The sequence below is a fragment of the Heterocephalus glaber genome, unplaced genomic scaffold (assembly GCF_053883595.1).
Source record: "Heterocephalus glaber isolate CG9 unplaced genomic scaffold, H.glaber_assembly_v1.0 deba00001481, whole genome shotgun sequence".
Classification (NCBI taxonomy): domain Eukaryota; kingdom Metazoa; phylum Chordata; class Mammalia; order Rodentia; family Bathyergidae; genus Heterocephalus; species Heterocephalus glaber.
Genome location: NW_028258317.1, coordinates 59,227,659 through 59,253,967, shown reverse-complemented (window position 1 = coordinate 59,253,967; position 26,309 = coordinate 59,227,659). Strand labels below are relative to the sequence as shown.

Genomic DNA, 26,309 nt, shown 5'->3' with positions numbered 1-26,309 from the left:
TCCTATTATTGTGCTGACTTTTACTCACTGTTCATAGAAACTTCATTTTGCACAGTGGCTTTTATAGGTATCAGGCAATAAACCCCAGCCTTGGAAAGGGAAGTTAGAGGAAAAATTGAGGTTCCAGACCTATTGTCATTTAAAATTAAAAAAGAAAACAAAAAACATTTTCACATTTCAAATAAAAATTTTAAAACAAGAAATTTCTTAAGACCAAAGAAAAAAATCCCACAGCAATAAAGAGTGTGGCATGTGCTATTATTGTGATATATCCATAGAAAAATAAAACTACTCAGAGGGCAAAGCAAGAACAATCTCAACCTCTGACCATCAGCAAAATCAATTCATATAGCTACTAAAAACACTGCTTCAATATAATTTGTTCTGGACTGAGTGAAAATAATTGTCTGAATCTATCTGACATCCTCGCTTTCATGGTCTGCATGAAGATGTAAGGCAGTATAAAATCAACAAAGTTGCTCGCAAGGAAAATAAAACATCTTGCTTGGACAGGTCAATAATATGTCCAGGACTTCTACAGCGGCACAAAGCAAAGGCTTCAGGAAAGATGAAAGATTCCATAATGAGTCTGATTAGCCACTCAGTAAAGGAACCTACAGAGAAGAATGCCTCTTCAACCTGGTGAGACTCTCTCCAGACACTGGAGTATAAGGAGGAGAAAACAAAGTCATTTTTACCTTACACTAGGCGAGCATAATTGCAAATGTTTTTCTTATTAATAAAAAGAAGTCAAAGCCTTTCAAGAATCTAACCAAGTAACTTGCTTTAACAGCACTCAACAGAATTTCTTCTGTTAGAGAAAAATAATAATAAATCCAGAAAAGTAAATGTCCAACCTTAGTGGTACATCTTTACTTACAAGTTGAGGACATTAAACTTTCTCTAAGGTAACTCCAAACTCTGACAGCAGCATATGCCAGGTAAACTGGAACACTGCTCCAGTAAGCCAAGCCACATTTTATTCCACTCACTACTGAAAGGAATAATGTTAACACAATTAAATTGAACACTAGGGTAGCAGCTTCCCACAGCTGCACTCACTGGGCCCACACACATATTTTAGTGCACAGTTTTCCATGCATCTGTTGTCTTTCTAATTAGTAAGCATGAGTAACTAATACAAAGACTTTACAGAATATCATGGTTCAAATCATCCTCATGTCTGATCATGTTTTCATTGCTGATTTAGGACAGAGCTTTGCAAAGTGGGAAAAGCGGAGAAAAATGTTGAATAGGAGTTTCAGTGATACAAGTAGGAATTTAGTTGCCCTAGCAAAATATGTGCAACTTTTTCATTTCAATTTGCAACTCCTTATTATTCAGTAAAACGGAAGAAAGGGCACAGTGAACATTAAACTGATAGATCACAGAATCCTAAAAATTTTTAACTTCAACAAAAAAATAAAACTTTCTTAAAAGGATGGGGTTTAATCTATAGATTCTTGAAGTTAACTTCTACTGAAAGTTCTGTATTAGTTTGGAATGCTTTGTTTAAGCTACAAGGAAAAGAAAACTCACTATAGTACAAAAGGTCCTTTACTTATCACCTAAGAAATCTAAAAGTAGGTGATTTAAATTTGATGATATTATTTAGAAACAAGATTCTAGGCACCATGCTTAAATTTGTTTGCAATACATAATAATTATTTCTCCCAGACTAGCATCACCACCCCAGCTACATCTCAGATCATCAGAAATTATGATTTTTCATAAGAAGCAGCCAACCTAGATTGGCCCCCATGTATGGTTGACAGTAGGTTGTGCACCCCTGTGAGAATCCTATGCCTCCACTGACCTGTCAGGAGGTGGAGAGATGGGGTGCAGCTGTAAATACAGGTGAAATTTAGCTTGCTCACAAGCCCCTCACCTCCTGCTAACAGAACACAGACCAGTACTGGTCCATGGCTTAGGGGGTGGAGTCTCGTATAAGAGGATGTGCTTCACTCAAGGAAGCTAAAACAGGCAAAAGAACTAGTGGTGAACATGAAATATACTCAGTTGTAAAGCTAAGATTTTAAAAAGGCAAGAGTCAAGGTAAAAGAAGAGTAACTACCCATGTTATAATGAAACTACATATACAATAATGAATTTAAAATGGAGGAGAAAAGGAAAGGGTAAAATAGAATAAGCTAGCAAACAGGTATGAGTCAAATAATATAGTTGAAACATACCAAACCAAATATAAATTCCTAAATGAAGAAAAATGAACTAAAGGGCATAGAAGAGCACTTGTAATAACTACTAAAATAATAATACAAAATTTCTCCAAGATTAGAAGAAATGGCTTCAAAGGAGCAAAGAAAACATATTCTTAGCTGCCCCATTGTGGGTGCCTCGATATTCTGATTTGATATTCTGATTTGCTTACCTTTTACGGCCACAAATTTAGAATGCATTGGATACACCTAACCTCCCAAGCATCACAGATGAGCAACACAGCACACTGTAGTGCACTGGTTGTTTCCATTCTATGAATGTGTGGTTGTCTAGGGGCTGTGACTTGCTTCTGCTGTCCAGCATCACAACAGAATATCCTACTGGATATTGGTAGGGAAAAGATCAAAATTCAAAGAACAATTTCTACTGAATACATATTGCCTTTATATCATTGTGAAGCTGAAAAATTCTAAGCAGAACAAAAGTACTCAGGGGCTATTTGTTTGGACAACATAAACTAAATGACAGAATTGAAATTAAATTTATTGGTTATATCTGTAAACATAAATGAGCTTAAACTTCTGTAATACATTGAAAGTACATTAGATTTGCCTCACAAGGCAAAATCTAATTCCTAATTCTATAAGCCCTTTCCTAATTCATTTCCTTTCCTTTTTAAATATCAATATGAATTCATGAATTCTTTTCAAAAGAAATGATTTATCCCTGACATTTTTCTTTTTTTGCCTTTCAAATTGTCTCAAGTTTGAAAGTAGGGCACTTTTTAAATAGGTTCTTGTGTTCTTTTGAGAAGTCTTCTCAGTTTTTTAGCATTTCCTCCTTTATGGCACATCAAAAAGGAAGTAATTCAAATGCCCCACAGTAAAGGGTTGGGGGCAAAGCAGTATCCGGACTGCAGTGTCAGTTAAAACCCACAGATACTACTTCTCATCTCTCAACTTAATCAAAATTTCAAAACTGACAGGTCAGCCAGATGAGGGGGATAAGATGCTTCTCCACCATGGATGTTGGAAAAGTAAGCTGTTCTAGTCTTTAGTGGAAGAGATTTAGTAATATCAAATATGATTTTGTTTACTTTTAGCTTTTGATTAAACAACCCTACTGACAGGAATTTATTCTGAAAATATACCTCCAACAATAAAAAATATGTACATAGGTTATTCAGCTTGGAGATATTTGTTGACAAAATGTTGGAAATAACCTAACTGCTCCTTGGTGTTCAGCTAAATAAATTATAGTTCAATTAAATAAATAAACTACCACAGCACAGCTGGGAAAAAGAATAAGGATTGCTATCAACTAATTGGAGTGATTTCAAGGAATATTAAGTGATAAAAGCAAAACAAAAAATGCATATGTAATATTCTATATATTTGTACATTGAGCTTTAATATTTTACACATTTTAAAATAAAATCAAATAAATTCCTAAAATTATATATAGAGAGAGACAGGAGGGACTTTAAAGCTGAACAACAGAAATAAATTACCCTACCCTAAATTAATGATATAAACATGGGGAAAAAATGAACTTACTCAAGCAAACTTTGATCCAGATACTCTGTACCGACTTAGTTGAACATAATCTAAGGTCAAAAAGAAATCTGGAATTTCACTTAAGTAGGAGAAAGTATTTATTGATCTTAAACTATTCATATTGATTGACATCAAACTATTCATATTGCTAGCAGTGTAGTAATTTTACTATGATTTTTTTATTATGATGACAAATTTATTAATATTTTGAAAACCATGATTCCTACTGAGAGGAAGGGACAGAAATACGAAATGGTCAGGAAAAGGAAGAGCTTGCGATACTGGATTGGAATGGGGTGTGTCACTAAACTGCAGATTAAATAGCCCCCATGTTCATGTATTCTGCATTAGTTGATTCAACCAACCAAAGATCAAAAATATTATGTGTGTACAAAAATGTTATGTGTGTACTGAATATTTACATATTTTTTTCTTTGCATTATTCTCCCAACAACACATTATAATAACTATTTACACAGATTTTCATTGTTGCTGGTATAAGTAATCAAGAGATGACTTAAAGTACATAGGTGGATGTGTGTAGTTTACACACAAATGTTATGCTGTTTCACTTTAGGGACTTGGGCATCTGAGGACTTTCATCTCTATGAGTACCAGAAGCAATCCCTCAAGGATACTAAGGCTGACTACTTATAGCTCTGTCCATCAAAACTAGGCTTAGAATAACATCAGTATCTTGATTTTTAAACACTATTCCTCACCAAATGAAACCACCTAATGGGGAAAAAACTCTTTCTAGGTCTGAGGTAGGAAAAAAATACAAACTAAACATTTGTTGTATGAAGGAGAAAGTGTAAAAAAAAAACTGATAGGGATTTCTCAAAATGATGGGAGTCATCTTGAAAAAAGTGTCTCACTGTCATCAAACTTGGGACGATGCAAGAACCTGAACAAGAGTAATGTCAGCAATGAATCACTACATTTGAAAAGAATCCATGAAATTGAATGAAGAAAGTATCACAGAATTAGAAAATCATCTGGTACTCACTGATGTAATGATTAACTTAGACAGGAATCATCAATAAATACTAAAACCTTGGGGAAAGGTTGGCAAGAAATAAGGTGTTCACATGTCTCAAAATATCACCTCAGAGATTTCTTATCACCATGAATTATAAAGATGATCTGTAGCTTTATAAGATTTGTAGATATCACCTCTGTGAAACAAATGAATATATTTATATCATCAAAAAAATGGAACTTCTGATATTATACCACCTGACATGAAACACTGAAAAGGGTATAATCTTATTTGGGTACATTTTGAGCCAAAAATGTAAGCTCCTCATTCAGATTCTAAAACAATCATCAAACAAATCCAAAATGTGATTTATTCTACCACCTATCAGCCCAACCTCACAAAATCATCAACCTGAAGGATGGGCCCCCACCCCTCCTCAGCCCATTGTGCCCCCAGCAAAACAGGGAAGTTCTTCTATATGCATGGGACAGGGGTCAAGAGATGGAACAAATAATAGCCATGTGTGATCTGGGGTTCTCTATCAAAACAGACTGAGGGCTGGGGATTTAGCTCAGTGGTTCTGGCGCCTGCCGCACAAGCGCAAGGTCCCGAGTTCCATCCACAGTACCAAAAAAATAAAACCCAAACAAAACAGACTGATAAAAGATACCAGTGTGACAACTGGGAAAATTTGAATATGGACAGCAAATCTGATAAAATCATTAATTTTCATAGAAGTGAGGACGGTATTTTGGTTATACAGAAGAATGTTTTTCACCTTTTCAGGAGATGTACCCTGAAATATATAGGAATGCATTTGCACAATATTTCCAATGTACTTTCAGAGTTCTGGGGGAAAAGTGTATGAGTATGTCTGTGCGTATATACAAAAATATTAATTCTTAGTAAACACAGATAAGCAAAATGTGTATGCTCATTGTACTATTCTTTCAACTTGTCTGTGATTTCAAATTTATTAAAAAAAAAACTACTAGAGGTAAAACCATTAGAGACATAATTTTTCTTCAATTATCTAAGTTTAGGCCCTACAGGGTATAGCTGAATATAGAATTTATGCCAGAATGATAGACTGGTAGACAACTGAAGAAGAAGCAATTGTATCCAGCAGCACCAGCAATCAAATGGAAGCCAAGCCACCACCTGCAGACCACCCACTATCACTCTGACCAACAGGGAGCATGGCCTGGCTCAGGGAGCACACCAGCTGTCACCTCTAGATGGCTGTCCGCTGAGTGCTTTTCATCCACAGTCACTTTCCCTTGCACCATGAAACACCCATGACAAGGATCCCCACCCAGACTCTGAGAATTCTCTTGCAATGCGGTACATTCCAGTGCAGATGTTTGGTCCCTCTTACATACTACTCTCCCTCTAAGTCATTTAAATCACTGTCCAAGAGGTATTCATAAAGAAAACCATGGCTCAGTGATCAGGAAACAACAGAATTCAGGAAGAGCTGAGGAGAACTCAAGAAGACAGTGTACACCAAGAATCTTTCCCGGTGTCTTAGTTACTTTTTTGTTGCTGGGACAAAATACCTGACACTATTAAGGAAGGAAAGATTTATTTTAGCTCAGTTTGTAGAGGTTTCAGTCCATAATCAGCTGGCTCCAAGGTAGGGTGACATGGCAAAGGGGCATCATAGAGGAGAAATAGTTCATGGCAGGGCAGGCAGAAAGCAGCAGCAGCAGCCCACACCCAGCATGGGCTTTCCCATTATCCATGCTCAGAACTATGCTAAACCAATCAGTGGACTAATTTAACTATCACACACACCCTTAATCCATTTTCACACACCCTGGGTCCAGCCACCTCTGAAAAGCCCCATCTATCAGTGTATGAGACTTTGGGGGCATCTAGACACCAGCCATAACACTTGGACCACCAATGCAAACAAAGGCTCTCATTTTTCCATTAAGTGCAAACCAGAACTATTGACAACAGGTATTTTGTAATCAAGAGCAGAAGTTTTTTGAGAATGAATTCAACAACTGAAAAGATCAGAGGTACAATGAGTGGTAAAAAGAACTGAGTTCCTAGAAACCCATATTACCTCCTGGATTGAGTGAGGCATTCCAGCTGGGAGTTACATGAGCTGATAAATTCCCTCCTTCCACTTCCTATTCTTTCCTCCAAATCAAGTGATTAAATTTTCTGATCATTTACTACTAAATCTCGGTTAAAACAAAACTTTGTGCAAACAAATGCTGACTATTCACATCCCTCCCTTGTCAATTCTCAAAGCACGCTAGGGTAATAAAGTCTCTGAGAAGTCCAGCAGTCAAAAAACCTTTTTCAGTTTGTTCAAATCAGTATGTCCCGAATGACTTGACTTTGGAAGTACCTGTTAACAATTCTTAGAAGTAATGGGTGGCAATTTTTGTGGAAATTATTTGCCTGTGAAGAAATCCTCTCCCATATCATTAATTAATTTCAACATGTGTCTATTTCCACATTAGGAATATGAAGGCCATGTGATCGAACCAAAGATTATGACAACATCAAAATGCTTAAATCTACTTGCAGATTTTGTGTATACCTGTGTTACACTCTTTAGATATAACATAAAGTTAGCTATTTCCTATTTTGACTATGACTTCCTAATAGGCAAAATAGGTAACATATTCATATTTATTATCTCCAGCTGAGTGACTTAGGAGGAGCTCAATAAATTGTTAAATGAATAAAATCATTACCAATTTATTTTTTTTCCTGTGGGACTTACAATTTCTTGTTTCTTTCCTTCATTTTCCCTTTTGTCACATGTTAAATTGATGCCTTTATTGAACGGCCTGTAGTAACTTCTAGTTCTTAAGTCTTGGGAGGATAGAACAAATTCAATCTCATTAGTGTGTAGAACTAGTTTAAATGATTTGCTCAGTGCACATTCCCTTTTACTTGTCCAGAATGAATCAGGTTTGATCATTACGGATCTCTTTAATCTTTTATTTTCTTGGACAAAATTCTACAATTAAAAATGGTTTTACTGCATCTTTCAAACTAATAATGAATGGCAAATTTAACATACTTTTTTTTTAATCAGGCTGGGCATATCAATATTTATTGAAATACCGAAAAAAAAATTCCACTTTGTTGAGAAATTCCTGGCAAGAACTGACATTACAATATGTATTTTACTGATATAGTAAGAAAATATCAGCCTGTAACTGACTTCACACTCTGAACATTGCTTGATATGTAAAATAAATATCCAGACATTACAGATTGTTAACAAACATAGGACAACTATAATAAACCGAGCTAAGCCAAAAACCTTTATGTTTGAGTCTGCCTTTACTAATAAGTCCTGTAATTGATAAGGCAGTTGGCTAAGTCAATGTCTGGTTAAAAAACTGGTTAACGATTCTCATCAGAGAAATTCACTGGCCAGTTTTGGAAGGGGCACAGACAGCTGTACCACTATCTTGCTTATTAGCTTCTGTTCGTGTTTTCACCAGCAGTATGAATGTGACTGTGTTGCCTGACTTGTGAACCACTCTCGGGGTGTAAGCCACCTGGTGAACAACATACCAGTATTTTACATTTTTCAGGTTTCATTTGAGTGAGGAGTATTATATATTTAAAGTAAGAAAACACAGATTTTAAGAATCCACAGGTTTGGCATTTCTGCGATGTTAAAGACCTTCCCAATGACTATTCTAATCTCCAAATTGCCTCGCCCATGCTATACACATGTAACAGAGCCCTTTCATTAGCCATTGACTGCGCCGTTCCTCTCCACCTGCCTTCATCAAATTTGGTCCTTAACTAAGGGAAGCAATGCCACTGCCGTTCTCTTAATGCTTTGGATCTGAACTCTGATCAGTGAGTTTTCATTGCCCTTTGAGCCATGAAGACAAAACAGGTAACTGAGACTCGGCACAAGCTGATGCCCAGCTTGGCTAGGGTGTACCCTTCATGTGGATGAGCATCAGAGGTGATTAACAAAAATAATAAAATAATCTTCTTTGTACACACTGAAGTAATACCTAATATCTCTGGTATACAACTTACGATGCTTGAAAGGAAAACGAAGTAAGACTCTACCTTGTTAAATTTACTTAAACAGAGGAAGTTTTGAGTTACATAATTTACAATCGATATTAAATAAGCTACAGTAAGAATTATAATTATGGAGCTTTACAGACATTTAATCAAGTGGATGATTTTAATTCATTAAGACCCTTCTATGTCCCTGAACTATGTTCCACTAACTTGAAGACATGCTACAGTAAACACATATATTTGGTTTCTTCTAAACCAAGGTAAAATGAATCACCATCATAACTGTCTACAGTTGAAACTATGATATACAATATAAATAAACTATTCAAAAGCCAGAAACATTTATGGAAAAAATTAAGAGGCTAGGAGATACTTTAATTTTTTACAGTTTCTACAAGTGATTGTGCTGCTGATAATCTCAAAAAAATTAAAGTCTAAATGAGATTCCCATTTTTGATTATAGTGTCTCATAACATACAATAAGTACTGTTAAAAATAGTTACCAATCAGAAAACTAACATTAAAGAAATTACTGCTTTTTGTAACATCACAGTCCCCCCTGGACCTAAAGAATGTAAACACTATATTTTTATTTGATTTTAAAGTATCAATACTTTATTTTGAACAAATGTTGATCCACATCTGCACAGCTACCTTTTAGAATCATGAAGTAAGGCAGGACTTTCATGCCTATGGCGTTTCATTTTAATAATACTGACAATGTCCAGAGAGGTTTTTCTGGAATTTTTTGTCCTCCAATGCTTCTTCTACATCAGTCTTTGGCCTATGACTTAGAAAGGTCAGTATCACTGTCTTCCCTTCCCCTTTGGGAAAAAATATTTTAATTACTCTGATATCTTTCAAGGCTACATGTAAAAAAAAAAATCACCGTTTCCATCCCTGGTTTAGGAGATTCTCATTTGTAACTAGAATGAACTTTGGGTCAGTCAGTTTATCAGATCCTTTTTTTTTTTTCATTTTGCATAGCTTCACATGCTTCAATTTTTATGTTCAACTACTTATTATACCCGTGACTATTCAACATCCCAGCAAAAGATGCTTAATCTTATTTTTTAAATGAATACAAACTTTGATGATTAAAATAACACATGTATCCTGGCAAGCCTTTTGGCCAGAAATTCTCATGAAATTCAACAATGCCAAAGCCACATTTCAGCAACAGTAGCAGAAATAAGACCTAACTTGCTTTAGTTATGGAGTATTTGCTTAAAATATTTGTAGTCATTTCTCTTAATATTAATTAATGCTTATACATGATAGGAGAGGGACACTGCCTGCTTTTTTTCCAATCATGAACATGTGACAAAACAAACCAGAACATATTATAAATGGCAAGCTGACATATTGTACTTAGAGACTATTCTTAATAGCTGTTTGCAGGTCTACAACACAGACATTCAGAATTCATGATTTAGTGGAGCTACTACTGGGCGTGTCTGAGCACAGGACCTCAGTACAGATTCCGTGGTCACAGGGCACAAGGTTCGGGGGGTCTTTGGAGGAAGAGAGAGGAGCAGTCACAGGTACTGCTGACACATTTGTGAGAACTGTTTCAGTTCAGCTTCACCATGGAGGAATTCTGTAAACTCAAACCCCCCAAGTAACAAGCCTAATTAATAACACAGATTAGTTCCTAAATTTCTTCACAGTGGAGATCAGCTTACATATACAAGAATTGTTCTGTAAGTTTTTTTCTGACAAAGTGTTGGAATCCATCTGTGAGTTCAATCCACTCCAATGTCTTTCATATAAACCTTTTGGGGATGTGAAGCCTTTGATTCATTTTGCAATACAAATACCCTGATACATCATTTATTTGCTATTAAGTATTTGATTATTATGTTTTTTTAAATTCAATATCTTTAAACCAAGTTTTTAATTAGTGTTGCTTGGAGCAGTATTTTTTTTCTCTTCTTGTTGTTCTTCTCCTCCCCACCCCAAACTCTTTTTGTTCTGAAAGCAGCACTCCTAGGGTTGTAACTTATGCTCTTTTTGCATGCAACATTTCGAGAAGGTTATTATAGGGGACATCCCCATTCAGGTGCTTACAGTAGAGGTATTCTTCAGCCTGTATGCTAATTACTTGGATTTCTAGTAGTCAAAGTAGCAGCTCCCCAAAGTTATCTCCTTGCTCCAGGTAGTTACAAAATGTGTAGTGTAGCAGGGCCGTGTTGATTTGTTCCTGGACACCTTCGACCAGCTGTAAGTTCTTGAGGTTTTTGACATCTAAACTAAAGATCACCAAGAACTTTAGACACACAAACTCTTGCTGATCCAACTGTAGGGTCCGAAGTTTTCCCACTAGCTCTTGTGCATAACTCACGAGGTTCTTGAGGGTGGCAACAGCTTGTGATGCTCTTATAGAAGAGTCCATTTGTTGCCCAGTAACCAGGAAGATCGAGCCTTCCTTTCCATGGACCAGACAATAAATGTGGTCAAGGATTAAAACCTCATTCCAGCAGTTCTGAAGCAACTTCATTTGGTCAGCAACCTTAAATTCTGGGAAGAAGATGCTAGTCCTGGCCCACTCAACAATGGAGAAGAGGGTTTGGTCTGCCATTTTGCACATAAGCCCAAATGTGCTCTTGCTGCAAACAGGCCATGATTTTGGCTTGAACTTGAGGCTCCTCTGGATCACTCTTTAAAAGTTTCAGTATCAGATGATTGCTGGAGAGCTGGTCACAATCCATGTAGGAATAGCCCATGATGGACTCAGGCGAGCTGGTATAGGGGTCTGGGTACTCAGACTTGATGGCCCTGTTGGGAAAACCACAGTATGTTTGGTAATCCTGCAGGCTTCCTTGAGGTGGCATTGTCATGCTAATGGAGGGTGTGACAAAAGGACTTCTGTCACAGTCTGCAGGAGGCAAGGAAGCATGGTTCAAAGGTGGGCCTCTGGAGGCAGAATGGATGTTCTGAATCACAGAGGAGATGTTCAGGTCAGAGGGCATTGCTTGGATCACCTGAGGCATGGCTTCCAGCTTAAGTCCATTGGCTCAGACGAGGGCTTTTTCTGTTGCTTCAGGGCCCAGTCTCTCTTATACATGGGCCCAAACTTATTCCTTCCTCCATGAAGTCAGTTGGCTCTTACCACTTCTAGTTTCACTCCGACACTCAGATATTTTTGAAATTGAAACAGTATGGATAATGTTTTCTCTGAGTTTTGTCAATTGGCAATTCTGTTTTTCTATACATGTGTACCTTTTATTAATTTGGACTGCTCACTTAGAAAATCCCTTGCAGCTTTCCCAGGTGAGGAGCCCATAATGATACCCAGACACTTTATCGCCACACATGGGACAAAGCTCTTAAGATCTTCATCATAGGAGTAATTCACCAGTTTTAAATTGAGACGCTTGCATGTTTTCCAGCATCTCCCCAATCCCCATGCGATCTAGCCAGTCCCAGGGTTTCGGTCGCCACTCTGGACAGCATGACAAGCGGGCGGCAAGCACGAATGGGGAGTCGGTGTAGGTCCGGAAGCACAGCACCTGGACACGGGCAGCACAGACTCAACTCCGACGGGAAGAGGGAAGGGAAGCCCGGTGCCCGCCTCTGCCGGGGCTGCTGGCCAGGACCTCGGGTTCAGTCCAGTCCTGTCCCCCACCCTGCGAGGGCGAGGAGGTCGGGCTGCGAATCGAGGGAGGTCTGCGAGGTCCCGGCGCCCTGGCGCAGCTCGGCGAGACAGCATAGCTGCCCGAGCCTCAGATCCGCCAGCCGCCTAGCTCTGGGGGAGCGGCAGAGGCGGCCCCGGGGCTCAACACACTCTTCTAATTTTTAAGGACAAAAAGAACTTCATCATATTTAAATAATGTGCAGTAATCACAGTACTTGTGGCCATATTGTTATTCTGAATAGTGCTGTATATATAGGGTGAGATAAAAGCAAAGAATAATTAAGGGAGTGTCCTTGAACCTGAGAAAAAGATACAGATGTAAAATGAATGAGTGATTTAAAAAAAATTTTAGAATAGATTTTACAATTGGGAATATTTGCATATAAACTCTTTATGAATGTACTCTAGCCAGTAACTGAAACGGGGATACACAGGGGAATAACCCTATCTGGCAAAATTTATGAATAAGTAAATCTTGGAAGGAGCCTATATACCCATCAGTAGATGAATGGATAAAGAAAATGTGGTATTTATACACAACGGGGTACTCCTCAGCCATAAAGAAGGATCAATGTGATTTATTTGTGGGATAGTGGATGCACCTCAGGTCCATAAGTGGAACAAATCAGACACAGGAGGTTAAATACAGCATGGTTTCTCTATGAAAAACCCTGTGTATAAATAATTTAAATAGCAAAATAAAAGAAAAATGATAGAAGCAGGGAGACAGATTCATGGAAATGGGTAGAGGATCAGAGGATAAGGAGAGATGAGAGGGTGGGGTGGAGATTAGAAAGCAAAAATGATTGATTCAATTTGTAAATGAATCAGTACCCCATAATCAGTGTATTTATTATGTAGTACAAATATATGCTAATAAAATTCTTAAAATTTAATAAAATTTAATAAAAATTTTAATAAAAACGCAATGTTGCTACCAAGGACAATGAAAGACAAGCAGAAATGCTATGGTGTACTTCCAGGAGCATACAGAGGAGCACACCATCAATTGAGTAGTAGTCCTCCCTAATACTTTCAAAAATAAAACTGAAGTTGGAGTCTTAAGCTCTATCTACCCAAATATCAATAATATCAGGGATACATCTTCCTAAGTGACAACATGAAAATGCAGCCAGAAAAATCCCGATCACAAAGCTTGAAATAACCTAGATTCTTCAATAGAAAATTTTCAAAAGAAAAATAAATATATAGGAGTCTAAAGGATATAGGGGATTTAAGATACTTACCAATCAATCATAACATTTGAGCCTTATTTGAATCCGACCCAAATAAATTACAAAAGAAAAACTATGAGGCCAGTAGGGGAAATTTGAAAACTGACTAGATATTTGAATATAAAAAGAAGTTATCATTAAATTTCTACATATAATGATGTTATGGTTTTATTGTGAAAAAGAATGGTTCTTATCTTACAGAGATACATACTAGAACATTCCATGATAAAATTGGCTTTAAGATAATCAGAGTAGAGGGATAATAAAATGAAAGAATGTTGGCCTTGAGTTGATAATTATCAAAGTTGGTAATGGGGTCATGGGTGTTCCTTATATTATTCTCTTGACTTTTGCTTTAAATTTTCAAAAAGGATCCATGATACTTGCAGTATAAGCATATGAAATAGAGATCAGATGTGATTCTCAACTTAGTATTTAGACCAAGTGACATAAGTTTCTGATGAAGTACAGTACAAGGAAGTGTTTTGAATGGGATACCTCATTACAGACAAGGCCATCTGAGTACAGTGTATTTCTGGTTACAGGAAATATACAAGGTTAATAATGAGCATGCACTTGAGCTAGGACTTGAACTATGTTTCGGATTCATTCTAATTTGGTGGTCTATGACGTTTTTTTCCAACAACTTCTTAAAGATCACCTGATTCCAAGTAAGCAATGATTACAAAAACATTCACAGTATTTGTGTCTATGTGCTTGTGTAGTATATACAGATGTAAAGCAGAGGGGCCCAGGATCCAGAGTACAAGCATGGAAGAAAAATGAGAATGTGCACATAAAACATTTCAGCAGAACAGGAATAGACTAAAAACATTTTTCTGTAGACTTTCTGTGCTTAACTTGATAAGAGTCCTGCTGAATTTCTTTTAGTTCACTGAAAAGAAAGAATGATTTCTCTATCACTAGTAATGAATGTAAGCACCAAGTTTTGAAGACACTAACTTAACCAAGTTTCAGAAAACCATGCAAAGAGATCATTAGGGGAGCACAGTTCTATGCTCCCCAGGCATAATTTTCTTTGCATTACTTCAGACATGCTAATTTAGTATGTCTGGATCAGAACTCCTATACCAGTAGGCATTTTATGAGTCAAATTCAACTCACCAGGAAACTAGACAGGAAAGAAAATAAACAAAAGCTACATTTCTTCTAAGTTACCTTTTAATATCTTTCTGCAAACCTTGTAGTAAATATTTCAATAGACATCATCGAGACAAACTGACAGATTTCTTTTGGCATTAAGAAGAAATTAGATTTTTCATCAGGTTCTTCTAATCAAGAAAAGAATAAGCAATAAAAGCATATTCTAAGTTTATCCATGTCATCACCATAAAAAAAATAACACCTCTGCATTGTGGACCCAATTTTGATTCTGACCTATGCAATTAAGTAATCAAATCCTGTTCCTGGAACTGGTAGTTTCACTCTGTGTGTCTCACAGTAATTTGACTTCATCTGGTGTGCAGCAGCTCTTTCAGCCGTGCCATTTGCATCTTGGACTATAGATGACAAACCTAGATACAATCCATGCCCAGGCAGAGGTGGTCTACTGAAGATTTCTTACACTGGAGACTGGCAGAGTCACATTGATGTACATGTGCAGTCCATCTGAAGATAATTACTGCTTTCTCTTCCCCCGGGCAATTTAAAATTTTCTTCTTTTTGATTCTTCTCATCACTGGTTTGCTAAGAATCATTCCTTTTCCTCCATTAATTTCCTGGCCAAGTTCACTGCCAACCAAAATTAAGGAAGAGAAGCATTCCAGATGCCACTGTCTCTCAGACAACTTTAGAATTTTAATTTCCACCAAAGGATAGGTGAAGTCATCAACACCTTTTAGGACTAGCCAAAATCAGTTTTATGGATTTGAAACATGAAGAAGTAGAAATTATTGGCTCTTTCTTCACCTTATATCAACACACATTTATTGAGCACTTACTGAAAGAACCATATTTGTTTGCAGAGAGATACGATAAAATGACCCCAAAATAGTCCCTTGATCACTAGAAATAATCTCAATACTGGCTGAAAAGTAAATTGAGAAACGAGAATTCAGAAAAGCTGTCTGATAAAAGAACTTGAATCAACATGTTCAAGAACACAACCACAGATTAAGTGAGCTCAAGGGTCAATCCTATCAGCTTTCCAACAGAAAATGAGTTACTAATTAAAGAAAAGTCTTGGCTAAAATTTTGATTAAAAGAAAACTTTGGTTTTTTTTTTTTTAACAGATTTGAGTATCAAGGCAGAGTAAGGCCCAATGGGCCAGATTACCCATATTTTTTTAACTCTTTGAAAGTAAAGCTGAGAAGATAAATTACCAGTATGGAATAAGTTATATCTTGCTCAAAAATACTCAAGATTATAACAATTTGCACTGACAGGACTGGATGTTATCAAAAGTGAATTTTTTTCTAATTGAGTCATTAATTGAATCATTCTGGAAGCACTCTGACCACAATAGTTATTTATAGATTCACTTAACATTCCTAATATACTCACTTTCATCAAACCTGTCCTATGGGACAATGAAATCCCAATCACCCCAATCATCTGAAGTTAATCAATAAGTACTGATTAAGGTTTTGCTGTAGACACTTAATGGGCTGGCATTAATTGATCAGGCAAAATGATTAAAATTACTCAGACTCTTATCCATAAAATGTTTTCCCTAAATTTTATTAATGTTAGTAACATTGTCATCTTCTTTGCTATTTTATTCCAGGTATTAGGAACACTGTAGGTGCTGGGAAAAAATAAATCTTTGTTTAATATAAATGAATGAATGAGTGAGTGAGTGCATGAACAGGAGTGTACCTCATAAGCACTCTGACTGGGTTGGGATTTCCCAAGCTATAGAACACATACTGACCCTACCTGAGACATAAATCTGCTTTTTCTAGGGACTACCACTTATGAATACCTTTATTTTGTGTTACTGTATTGACTCTGTGAATAGAAAGATTTTTAAAAAGGAGGAACTATTATTCCAGCTCAATCATTCTGTGTTTGGCCCACTAAAAAGCTTTGGGCCAGTATTTGACAGTCCCATAGATTCAAACTCTTCAAGAAAATGACTGAGGTCTCAAAATGCCATGATGGAGTGGATCTTCATAAACCACAGGACATTATTATTACTACCTCTGCTAAAAGAAATAATGGGTAGAAAACCAATGGTAGAAGCATATTATAAAAATAGTTAACTTTCTCTACCTAGAGAAGCCATCCATCATTGAGAAAGGAACAAGATCAAAGAAGACTGGTGTTGTGTTTGAATGTCTGTATGAATCTTGTTGGAGTAGCATTAACATTTGCAGCTATTGGCAGATTCTACCACCATACAGACGCTGGGTTGAAAAAACAGTGTTCTGTGATTAGGGTCAGAGCAAGACAGTTGTAAATGCTCCAGGTATAAGAAACAAATAATAAGGTCACCTCCGGAGTATAACAGCAAATTCAAGATATCAAAAAAGCACTTTCAAATAAAATTATAAAGACATAATTTCCTCAAAGGCAAACAAAAAACCCTAAAATTCCGATTTCTTTTCTTACTAGAAGCTTATGAAGGTTAATATAACTGATATGCAGTACAGTATAAACATTAGAACAAATATTCTGTTATTTATTTTTGCCTCACTGATCCAAACATTCATTCAACAAATATTATAGGGTCTTATATGTTAGGAACAGTCCTAGGCAGTGAAGATTCCATCATGCTTTTCCTGCCTGGTTCCTATATTCTGTGGAATGTATCTAATGGAAAGGGTAGTTGTCACACAATCTCACAGATGGAAATTTTTATTTGTGCTAAATACAAACTGAAGTGCTGTACACAGTGATTTGGTAAATGCAACAGAGAATCTAGCTACTCAAGGAAGACTAATAAAAACCATTATGGAACTCTCAAGAGAGTGACAGAATTAACCATGGAAAGGGGCATGGGAGGAGCATACAGTGGGCCAGCATGTGTAAAGGATCCATGGCAGGGGTGGGGGCGGGAAGGATCACACCTGATGGGTTCTAGAAAGAAAAATGCAGCCTTTAAGCTGAAGACAGAAACTTTTGTGCAATATATTTGGAGAGATGGGTAGGGGACAACCCACATGGTAGGATTTAGACCTAAAACGTTTCCCAAAAGTCTCATCTCATGTGTCAGAAGTGGGGCTTTCGGAAGGTGACTGGATCATGGAGGAGCTATAATCATCAGATGATTAACACATTGATAAGTTCATGATTGAATGTACTGTTGGAGGCTGGCTGGAAGGGGTGAGCTGTTAGCGACACGAAACCTGGATGGGTGAATTGTTGTTTCCAGCTCCTTCCTGTCTCTGCTTCCTGGCTGCAATGGGCTGAGCAGCTTTCTTTCTCCAGGCCCTTCCGCTGTGCTATTTCTACACTGGACCCAGCCAATTATGGGCTGAATTCTCTGAAACTATGAGCCAAAAAAAAAAAAAAAATCCGTCTTTTAATTTGCTAGTGTCAGGTATGTTGTCCCAACAATGAGAAAACTGACTAATATTCTATAAGGTCTTAAAGGCAATGGTCTGGATACAGGTATTGTCAAAACAATGGAAAGTTATTCTTAAGTACTAAGCATAAAGAAGTAACTAAATGGAGAGATGTTTTCTTTGGTTGGTTGGTTGGTTGGTTTGGATTTTTAATATTCACTCTTGCTACTGCATAGATTTAAAGAGGGGTAGAGTTCAGAAGTAGAAATTGGAAGGCAGATAAATAACTTTACTAGTGGGGTTGAAAAATTGTGGTGATTTAGACAGAGACAGTGATGGTGAAGGAGAGATGCCATCCGACTTCAGAGGTAGGATATCTTTAACTTGGTAGGTGAGGCTTCAAGGAGAGTCAAAGATGACATCTGACTTTCTAGCCACTTGTTGAGAGAAAAAACAGTGAAAATGGGCAGATCTAACGGGAGAGACTTTATATTTGGCCAGAGAGATTGCAGAAAAGAACTTAACACTGCAGGCTGCAGATCCTTTGAAAAGCTCACCTACAAGGTTGGACTCTGACTGGCATCGAAGAACCTGGATTTGGGGAGGGGTCCTGCTATTCTCTGATAAGAATGCTCCTTGCACCCAAACTATTTAAGCAAACAATGTGACCTTCACCGGAACACTTGCTTTCTTCCTGAGAGTGTGGGACTTGGAACATAACAGGTAAAAGCTACCTATGTGACTGTCCTCCCAATGCTAACCTGAGGCCCTAAGTCTAGTGAGCGTCCCTGGTAGACAATGCTTCATTTGTGTTGTCACAACCCAATGCCGGGGTCTTAGTGCTTTCTGTGGGACTTCAGTAAGAGGAGTCTCTTGGAGGCTTGAGCCTGGTTTCCTCTGGGCTTCATCCCATGTGCCTTTTCTTTCTGCTGATTCTGCTTTGTGTTCTTTCACTGACATAAAGCACACATATGAGTGTGACTGTGTGATGAGTCATGTGAGCTCTCCTAGTGATTTACTCAACTTGTGGGTGGTCCTGCGGGACATTAAGCTTGAAGCAGCAAAGCAATGAACACATGGTACATAGCAGTCAGAAATTCATGGGGCAGCTTTTAGATGGAGATTAAAACAAGGGTCTGTTGAGGGTATGTTCTCTTTCTGGACCCAATGTCCAGGACAACTTTCATAAGAAATTAGAATTTCAAACAGGGATAATCTCAAGAAGTCATCAATTCAAACAGATTCCCCCTTTTTTAAATGAATTAAAGTTGGGAGAAGTAAAATACCATTCTAGAGGCCTTACAACTAGTTAGTAGTAAGTACTAATAGCCCCAAACCATGACTCAAATCCCACCAGTACACCATTTACTGCCTAGCTGGAATCTGTCCTTTCTCAGAAGACCTCTTGTTGGTTTGCATCGGAATGTGCCACATGGTTGCAGATTTTCATCATGTTGCATTTTCAATTAAAACAGTTAAATGAGGTACCTTAAAAGGATGATTTCCAAGCTGCCAGGACAATAATGCCACAGACTCCACCAGATTTTATTAGAGTCAAATGACAGTATAAATCATTAGGAAAATGTGTGCCAACCACAGAAACAGCAATGCCTCAAACTCTTGGAGTACTGAACACCATCCAGTTGGCTGAGAAAGAACAATGTGGTTTAGAATCATTTTTCACAATTACTATCCTAGCTAGTTCATCGTTTTTGGCAGATATGCCCCTCACACATAACTGAACTCAGCTAATTTTCACTCTGCTGATAGACAAATATGATTTTTTTCCCCTCAAAAAAACCACCCAGAGAGCTTTGATGAAATCTGAGGTAGTGTTATGAAAAAAGCCCATTTGGTAGGCTGCCTTTAAATGATGCATATTAAACAGGTCACCCAATATTCATCACACAAAGTTCTGTGCTAAGATGGCTCGTCAAGAGTACCAGTGGTACTCATTACTAGACTCTGAGAGTCAAAGAGCAAAATCTCAGAGCATTTCTTCACTACATCTCCTTCTCTACTTCAAATTATTGTCCACTTTATATTTTGACACATGAAAATTGTACATATTTATGGAGGACCACGTAACATTCAATACAACCTCAAACATTATCGTTTGTTTGTGGCAGAAACATTCCAAACTCTTTCTTCTAGTTTTTTGAAACATAGAACACATTATCTGCCGTCACTTCACAAGGTAACAGAACAGTAAACTTTTTTCTTCCAACTATAATTTAGTGCCCACCCACTGATCAACCTTTCCCTTTTCCTTCTTTCCTATGTTTTTCTTTTGAACTGAGTTTGCCTTCCAGAAGGTAGAAAAACATATTTTTAAAGTTATTTCCTATGGGCTTCTCTAAAATCATTATTAGATCTTAACCATTATACAAGAAATATTGTATACCAATTTCCTTAAGCAATAAAATATTTACATACATAAAGCAATAAAAGCTTTTCTATTAAACTAACATTTTCACCTAAGTTTCATTTCTAAGTGGTCTTCTTGAGACTGTTCAAGAGCCCTACTATTGAAATCCTTGAATGAACATGTATTCAACAACTATCTAAATGAATATGAGTCTAGCTTCAATTGAACAACCCCTCTCGCAAAGAAAAGCGTCTGCCTACAAGGAAGAAGTGCCACATGTATCTCCAACTTATCATCTGCAATGGCTCTGGAGGGATGAAGGGTGGCTAGAAAGATCAGGATCACAGGTGACTTCAATTATGAGTTTTGTTATATGTATTATATATATTTTGTTTTATATATATTTGGATATATATATATGGACAGGCATTTATGGTATTCTTTAAACTTCTTGCATATCAAATCTTTTATAATAATAATTTTAAAAATATCAAATTCATAATAGGACACACATGTGTAAATACTGAATAGTTTCTCTAGTGTAAGAAACTGAAAGTGTAAATAAGAACTAAAAGGTATAATAGATAATGTGAAATAGGAAGAAAAGGGGAGAAGGGGTGGGGGAAGTGGGAGGGGTAGGGGAAAGGAAAGAAGGGAATGGAATTAATATGAGAAAATGAAAAAATGGAAACAAAGTCTTTGTAAATAGGGAGGGATGGAGGGGTTGAAGGGAGGGCAGGGGAATGGGGAAAAATAAGAACCAGGAGAGATTATATAAAGGTGCAGATTTCCAATGATGAATGTCACTATATTGTATACCTAAATTGTACCAATAAAATTAATTTAAAAATATCAAATTCATGATCTGGCTATATTGACATTCTCAGGTTCTTGAGGAAGAATGTTAATTTACCTGGAGTCAAACTGGATTTTCTTTAGTAGTGTAAAAATGGTCCACTGCATTAGCTAAGTATGTTAAAACCAGCTCTATTACATTGAGTTCCCAAAGGCTGGGCCAAATCTTCATGACCTTTCCTACCAGATGTCCTTTGTTGAAGGAGAAACTTGAAAAAATTATATAAGCCAAAGATAGTTCCTATCAGGGCAGGTAAAGTGAAAATATCTTCTCATGCTAAAGCTGCCAGCTTCCCAAGTAGAAAACACTGTCAGAAAAAAAAAGTTACAGTGAGATCAAGAAAAAGTTAAATTGGCTAAATGTGCTTTAAAATGGCCCATAAGTCTAAAAGCCTTTCCTCTTCCTCTTTCTGGTAATTGAGAGACAGAGGCAAGCTCTGCTCACACAACTTGGGGCTTCAAGAACGGCAAAATGGTGGATTCTCAAGCGGGTTCCTGGACCCAAGCATCAGCATCAATGGAGAACTCCTTAGAAATGCAAATTCCCAGACTCTGCGAGGGGTGGGAGTTGGGGTGGGGGTGGATGGAGGACAAGCAGCAATCTTTTCTTAAAAAAATCCTCTAAGTGATTCCAATGCCTGTTAGCTTAAGAATCGCAGACGTAGACAATGCAATCCTAGGTCTCTGGGTGCAGAATAATTAGGGTCTGTCCGTGATGAATGAGGTGATCTTGTTCAAGTTACTTAACCTTTTAGGCTTTAATTTCCTCATCTATAAAATGAAGATAACATACTTCCTAACTCACTGGAACACTGGCAAGAAGATACTACATAAAAAGAGTTTGGCAAGATGTTTGACATACACTGAACACTCATTAAATGTGAACAATTATTTCTCTACTATGGAGGTAATCACAGCTTTGCTCATTCATTTATTTAATTAACATTTACTGAACATTTATCACATACTGTACATTGAAATCACCCAGAGAATTCAGATATAATCCCGTTGCCTGGGCCCCAATTCATTCCAAAACATAAAGAATGAAACCTGCAAACAAAAGCTACAGCCAAATGTACAGTGGCTGGATGATCCCAGAGACGCTTCTGGAGAGACATCTTTTCCCCAACAGGCTTCTTTGGTGTCTGCTTCTCCTCTGCTTTACTGATCTTAGGAGGCACAAGCCATGTCTTTCTAAACTCCCTCTGCATGATTCCATGTCTGACAAAGAGTAGAAGGAGAAGCTTGTCCATGCAATGAGAAGTGAGTCGTATTTCTAGAACTGGGCCCTCCAACTCCTGGAGCACAGTATGACAAGACTGAAGAGTAATTATACAGCCATCCTGTTCATAACAAACTCTCATAAATGTACATTTCCCCGAACACATCGCCCAAGCCTCAAGGATAGACATAGTGGTTTTGCTCACCAGTTACCAAGGCGAGGAGTGACATGGCAAAGCTTTTAGATTAATTAAAAGAGACACCCAGGCACACTTCATGCCATTCTTTAATCTCCATTCTCCTGTGATAAATATGGAATGACAAGAACAGGCCCAGGCTAACAAGCTAGAGGCAGGGCCTATGGAGACTCAACAAGCAGCCCTCACAAACCACAGCAGGGCCCAGGGCTCTGAAAAAGGAAGAAGAGGAAAATGAACAACATGACTCCACTGTGTTGCTGATGGGTCACCAAAAGAGTGCTCTGAAGGAGCATCTTCCCTTTCTGTGACTAGTAGCAATTAAAACAACAGATTAAAGAGACAACAGCAGCTATTATAATTAAGCAGTCAAAGAAAAATGATAACAATTATGATTCATTGAAGGTATTCTAGCATCAAGCACTGTGCTAGAGGTTTCTAATGCAAAATTTCATTAGGCTGTGACAGCCTCAAAGATCCTTGCCTCCTAGCATACATAATCTGGTGTACCCTTTTCACATGGAATCTGTGTTGACTCCAAGGACTAACTGAAAATGATAGAGGTAACTACCTCTCTCTTTGACTTGTCTGAGGTCAGATCATGAAAGACATCACCTCTTCCCACACAACTTCTCAGATCACATGCCAGCACCTTGTCAAGTGGACACTCAGGCAAGGACTACACACAGAGGAAAGAAAGTGCCAGCCATGTGACAAGGCCACTTTGGAAGTAGGCTTTCCCATTCTCATCTGGCTCTGGAGTCTTTCAGCTGAAGTGTCAGATGGCACAGATCAGACAAAAGCCATCACCACTAGGTTCTGTTGGAATTCTTGATCCAGAGTCTACTAGATAACAGTTGTTTTGAAAATTAAGTTCAAGTCAGGCATGGTATCACATGTCAGTCATGCAGCACACTGGGAGACCGAGGTAGGAGGATGATAAGTTTGAGTCAATAAGAGCCTATCTCAAAATAAAAAGAGCCGGAGACATAATTCAGTGCAGAAGTCCTGGGTTCAATCCCCAGTACTGAAACAAAAATTTTCCCCCTGTGGTATTTAATTACACAGAAATAGAGAACTAATACATACTGAATCCAGGTTTACAGATTTGGGAGTCCCAGCTCTATTCGGTCATGCTACTCCCAACAGATAAACATGAGGCGTGCAACCTAATTCCCATTCCTTTTGTTAGGGGAAAAGCAACCATTTGATAGAAATCCTTCAAGTGCTTCGGTTGCCTAAAGATACTGTGCTTTTCCTACATGGCACCTGCCATTCCACCTTGTAATTTAGTCATCTCTGCATGAATAGAACTTCCTGATGGACAGGATTAGTGGCTTCCAGATAGTGCTGTAAGTAGCAGAAAGGTAGGGCTAGGACACTGTGCTCATCTGGTGGACTCTGGCATCAACCTGCCTGTTTTAGCACCTCTGCTGTGCCGCTTCCGGGTGGGTGATCTAAGCTTCATGGGGCCCAAGTCTGTCACTCTTACAAACAGGGCCAATGTTAACACATACCCTTGTTTGTACTGAACTAGAAAAATACTCATAAAGTACTCAGTACATGGCTCAGAGCGAGTGTTCAAGAAATGTTACCCATTTGAATTATTATTATCAAATAAGTGCTGAAACACTTCCCAACATTTTAAACGAACCAAGCAAAGCTCAGGTCCAGTGAAACAAGTGGTTTTCTGGGAGGCAGTCACTAGGCTGGCCAAGTTGCCAACGCTGAGGCCATGACTCCTGGGGTCCATCTTGCCCTGGTAGCATAATAAGAGTGTCAGGGAAAGCTGCCATGGGTTTCTACCCTCCAGTGGGACATTCACAGACAGCAACTTGGCTTTTTCCTGAGAAGAAATGGAAAGTCACATAAACAGGGCTTTACAGCTACTTTTGCCCCCGTCTTATTTCTTAATCCCATTATATTCTTATCATTTTGTCAATGCAGACAAAACTGCTTAGCTCCTGCCAACACTTGCTCCAATGCCTTCCCTTGTGGCTCACTCCATCTTGGTTTTAATAAGCTGTCATGTGTCTTATTGTCCCCTTAGGTGAATCCTACTTAAATATATCATGATTCCCACCTTGCCTTGTGCTTTGCTTTATGTCTCCTTTCTTTTCCCCCTTAACCATGAGAGAGCTTTCTGTGTAAAATTGTGTTCAGAGTCTAAAATACTTCCACAACCTCCTACTTCTAGGTAAGACCAAGAAAGAAGGAATTGGGAAGCATACCAGCTGCAGCAGCCCACCCCCAAATAAGCACAGATGGTTAGCTTTGCAAGGGGCTGAGTTAAAAAGGATCAAAATGTAGAGCCTATCTTCAAAAGGTGCACTCCCCTATCTAGAGGAGATTTTGAAACAGTACTAATAACTAGATTAAAAAGTGCCAAGTGGTGAATGCCACGAGCAACACAGATGCAAGCCTGGGTACCACTGGAAGGGCAAACGTGGGCGGAAGACTTGCAGAGAACTCAGTGTTGGGTAAAAACAAGAGGAGAGCAGAGACCACAGGAGGCAGAGAAGGGCAGGGAGAGTGCTCCAGAGAGGATAAATGAAAGGCAAGGAACCAGAAACGGGTGGGAAGATAGGGGAAATACTAGGGACTCATGTTCTTTCATCATTCTGGAGACATTCTGTAGCAAGTCAAGGACTGGGATTACAGAAAAGCAGTATCACACTAGAAAATACTCTGGCAATGTTGAGCAATAAAAATTTTCAAGAAAGAAAGAGTAAAGAATGTTTTGTAGATCAAATAGGTGGCATCTGAATTTCATTATTAAGAATAAGTAGTATTGATGGCGAATGCCTGTAATCTCAGCCACGTAGGAAGCTGAGGCAGGAAGATCACAAGTTCAGGGCCAGCGTAGGCAACTTTGCAAGACTTTGTCTCAAAATAAAAAATAAAAGGGTCTGAGGACATAGCTCAGTGCTCCCTGGACTCAGTCCTCCATACCACAAGAAAAGAAAAGTAAAGGTAATGTATTTTAATCCATTTCTCAGTAATCACGAAGTTGAAACCTAAGAGTACAGAAGTACACTTCCACAGGAGGTAGTGTCACATGAACTGACAGTTCACTCTTTCCAACATATTAAGCAAGCCTCTCTCATCTTTCACTTGAGCCACTGAACTAATTATGAATGAAACATTTTCTACTATTTTTCTGGTCCATGTTTAAAAACTAATACCCACAGGGAGAGGGCACACATTAGATGACATAGTCAGGAGTCTGTTACTTGTCAGCAGTGTCATTTCAAGAATTTCCAAGCACAATTACAAGCTAGTCTTAGGTTGGCTGGACCTTAGTATAGTTTTCTATCCTCTGGTCCAACTTAGAAACTATCATACAAAGTGTGTTCTCTCAAACAGGATTTCTGTGAATTAGAGATCCTTTCTCATTCTCTTTATAGTCAAAGAGCTACTTTTTAAAAAAAAAATCCAGAAAATATTATACATCACTAACTAATTTTATATGGTGAATTTTATGACAGAAACACACCTCAAATCACCATTTCTGTGCCTCCCAGTGCCAACAAATTGTCCCCATACAAGACAAGACAGGATGGCATGGCTCCAGCCCAGGCTTA

At 38.0% G+C, this 26,309-nt stretch overlaps 1 protein-coding gene and 1 pseudogene across 2 annotated transcripts in view; both read right to left on the bottom strand.

Moving 5' to 3' along the window:
- LOC147825976 (proprotein convertase subtilisin/kexin type 5) overlaps window positions 1-26,309 on the bottom strand; it is a 341,197-nt gene that overhangs the window by 229,552 nt on the left and 85,336 nt on the right. The gene's annotated exons all lie outside the window — the stretch shown is intronic.
- LOC147825977 (nuclear receptor subfamily 5 group A member 2 pseudogene) overlaps window positions 1-26,309 on the bottom strand; it is a 33,873-nt pseudogene extending 7,564 nt beyond the window's left edge.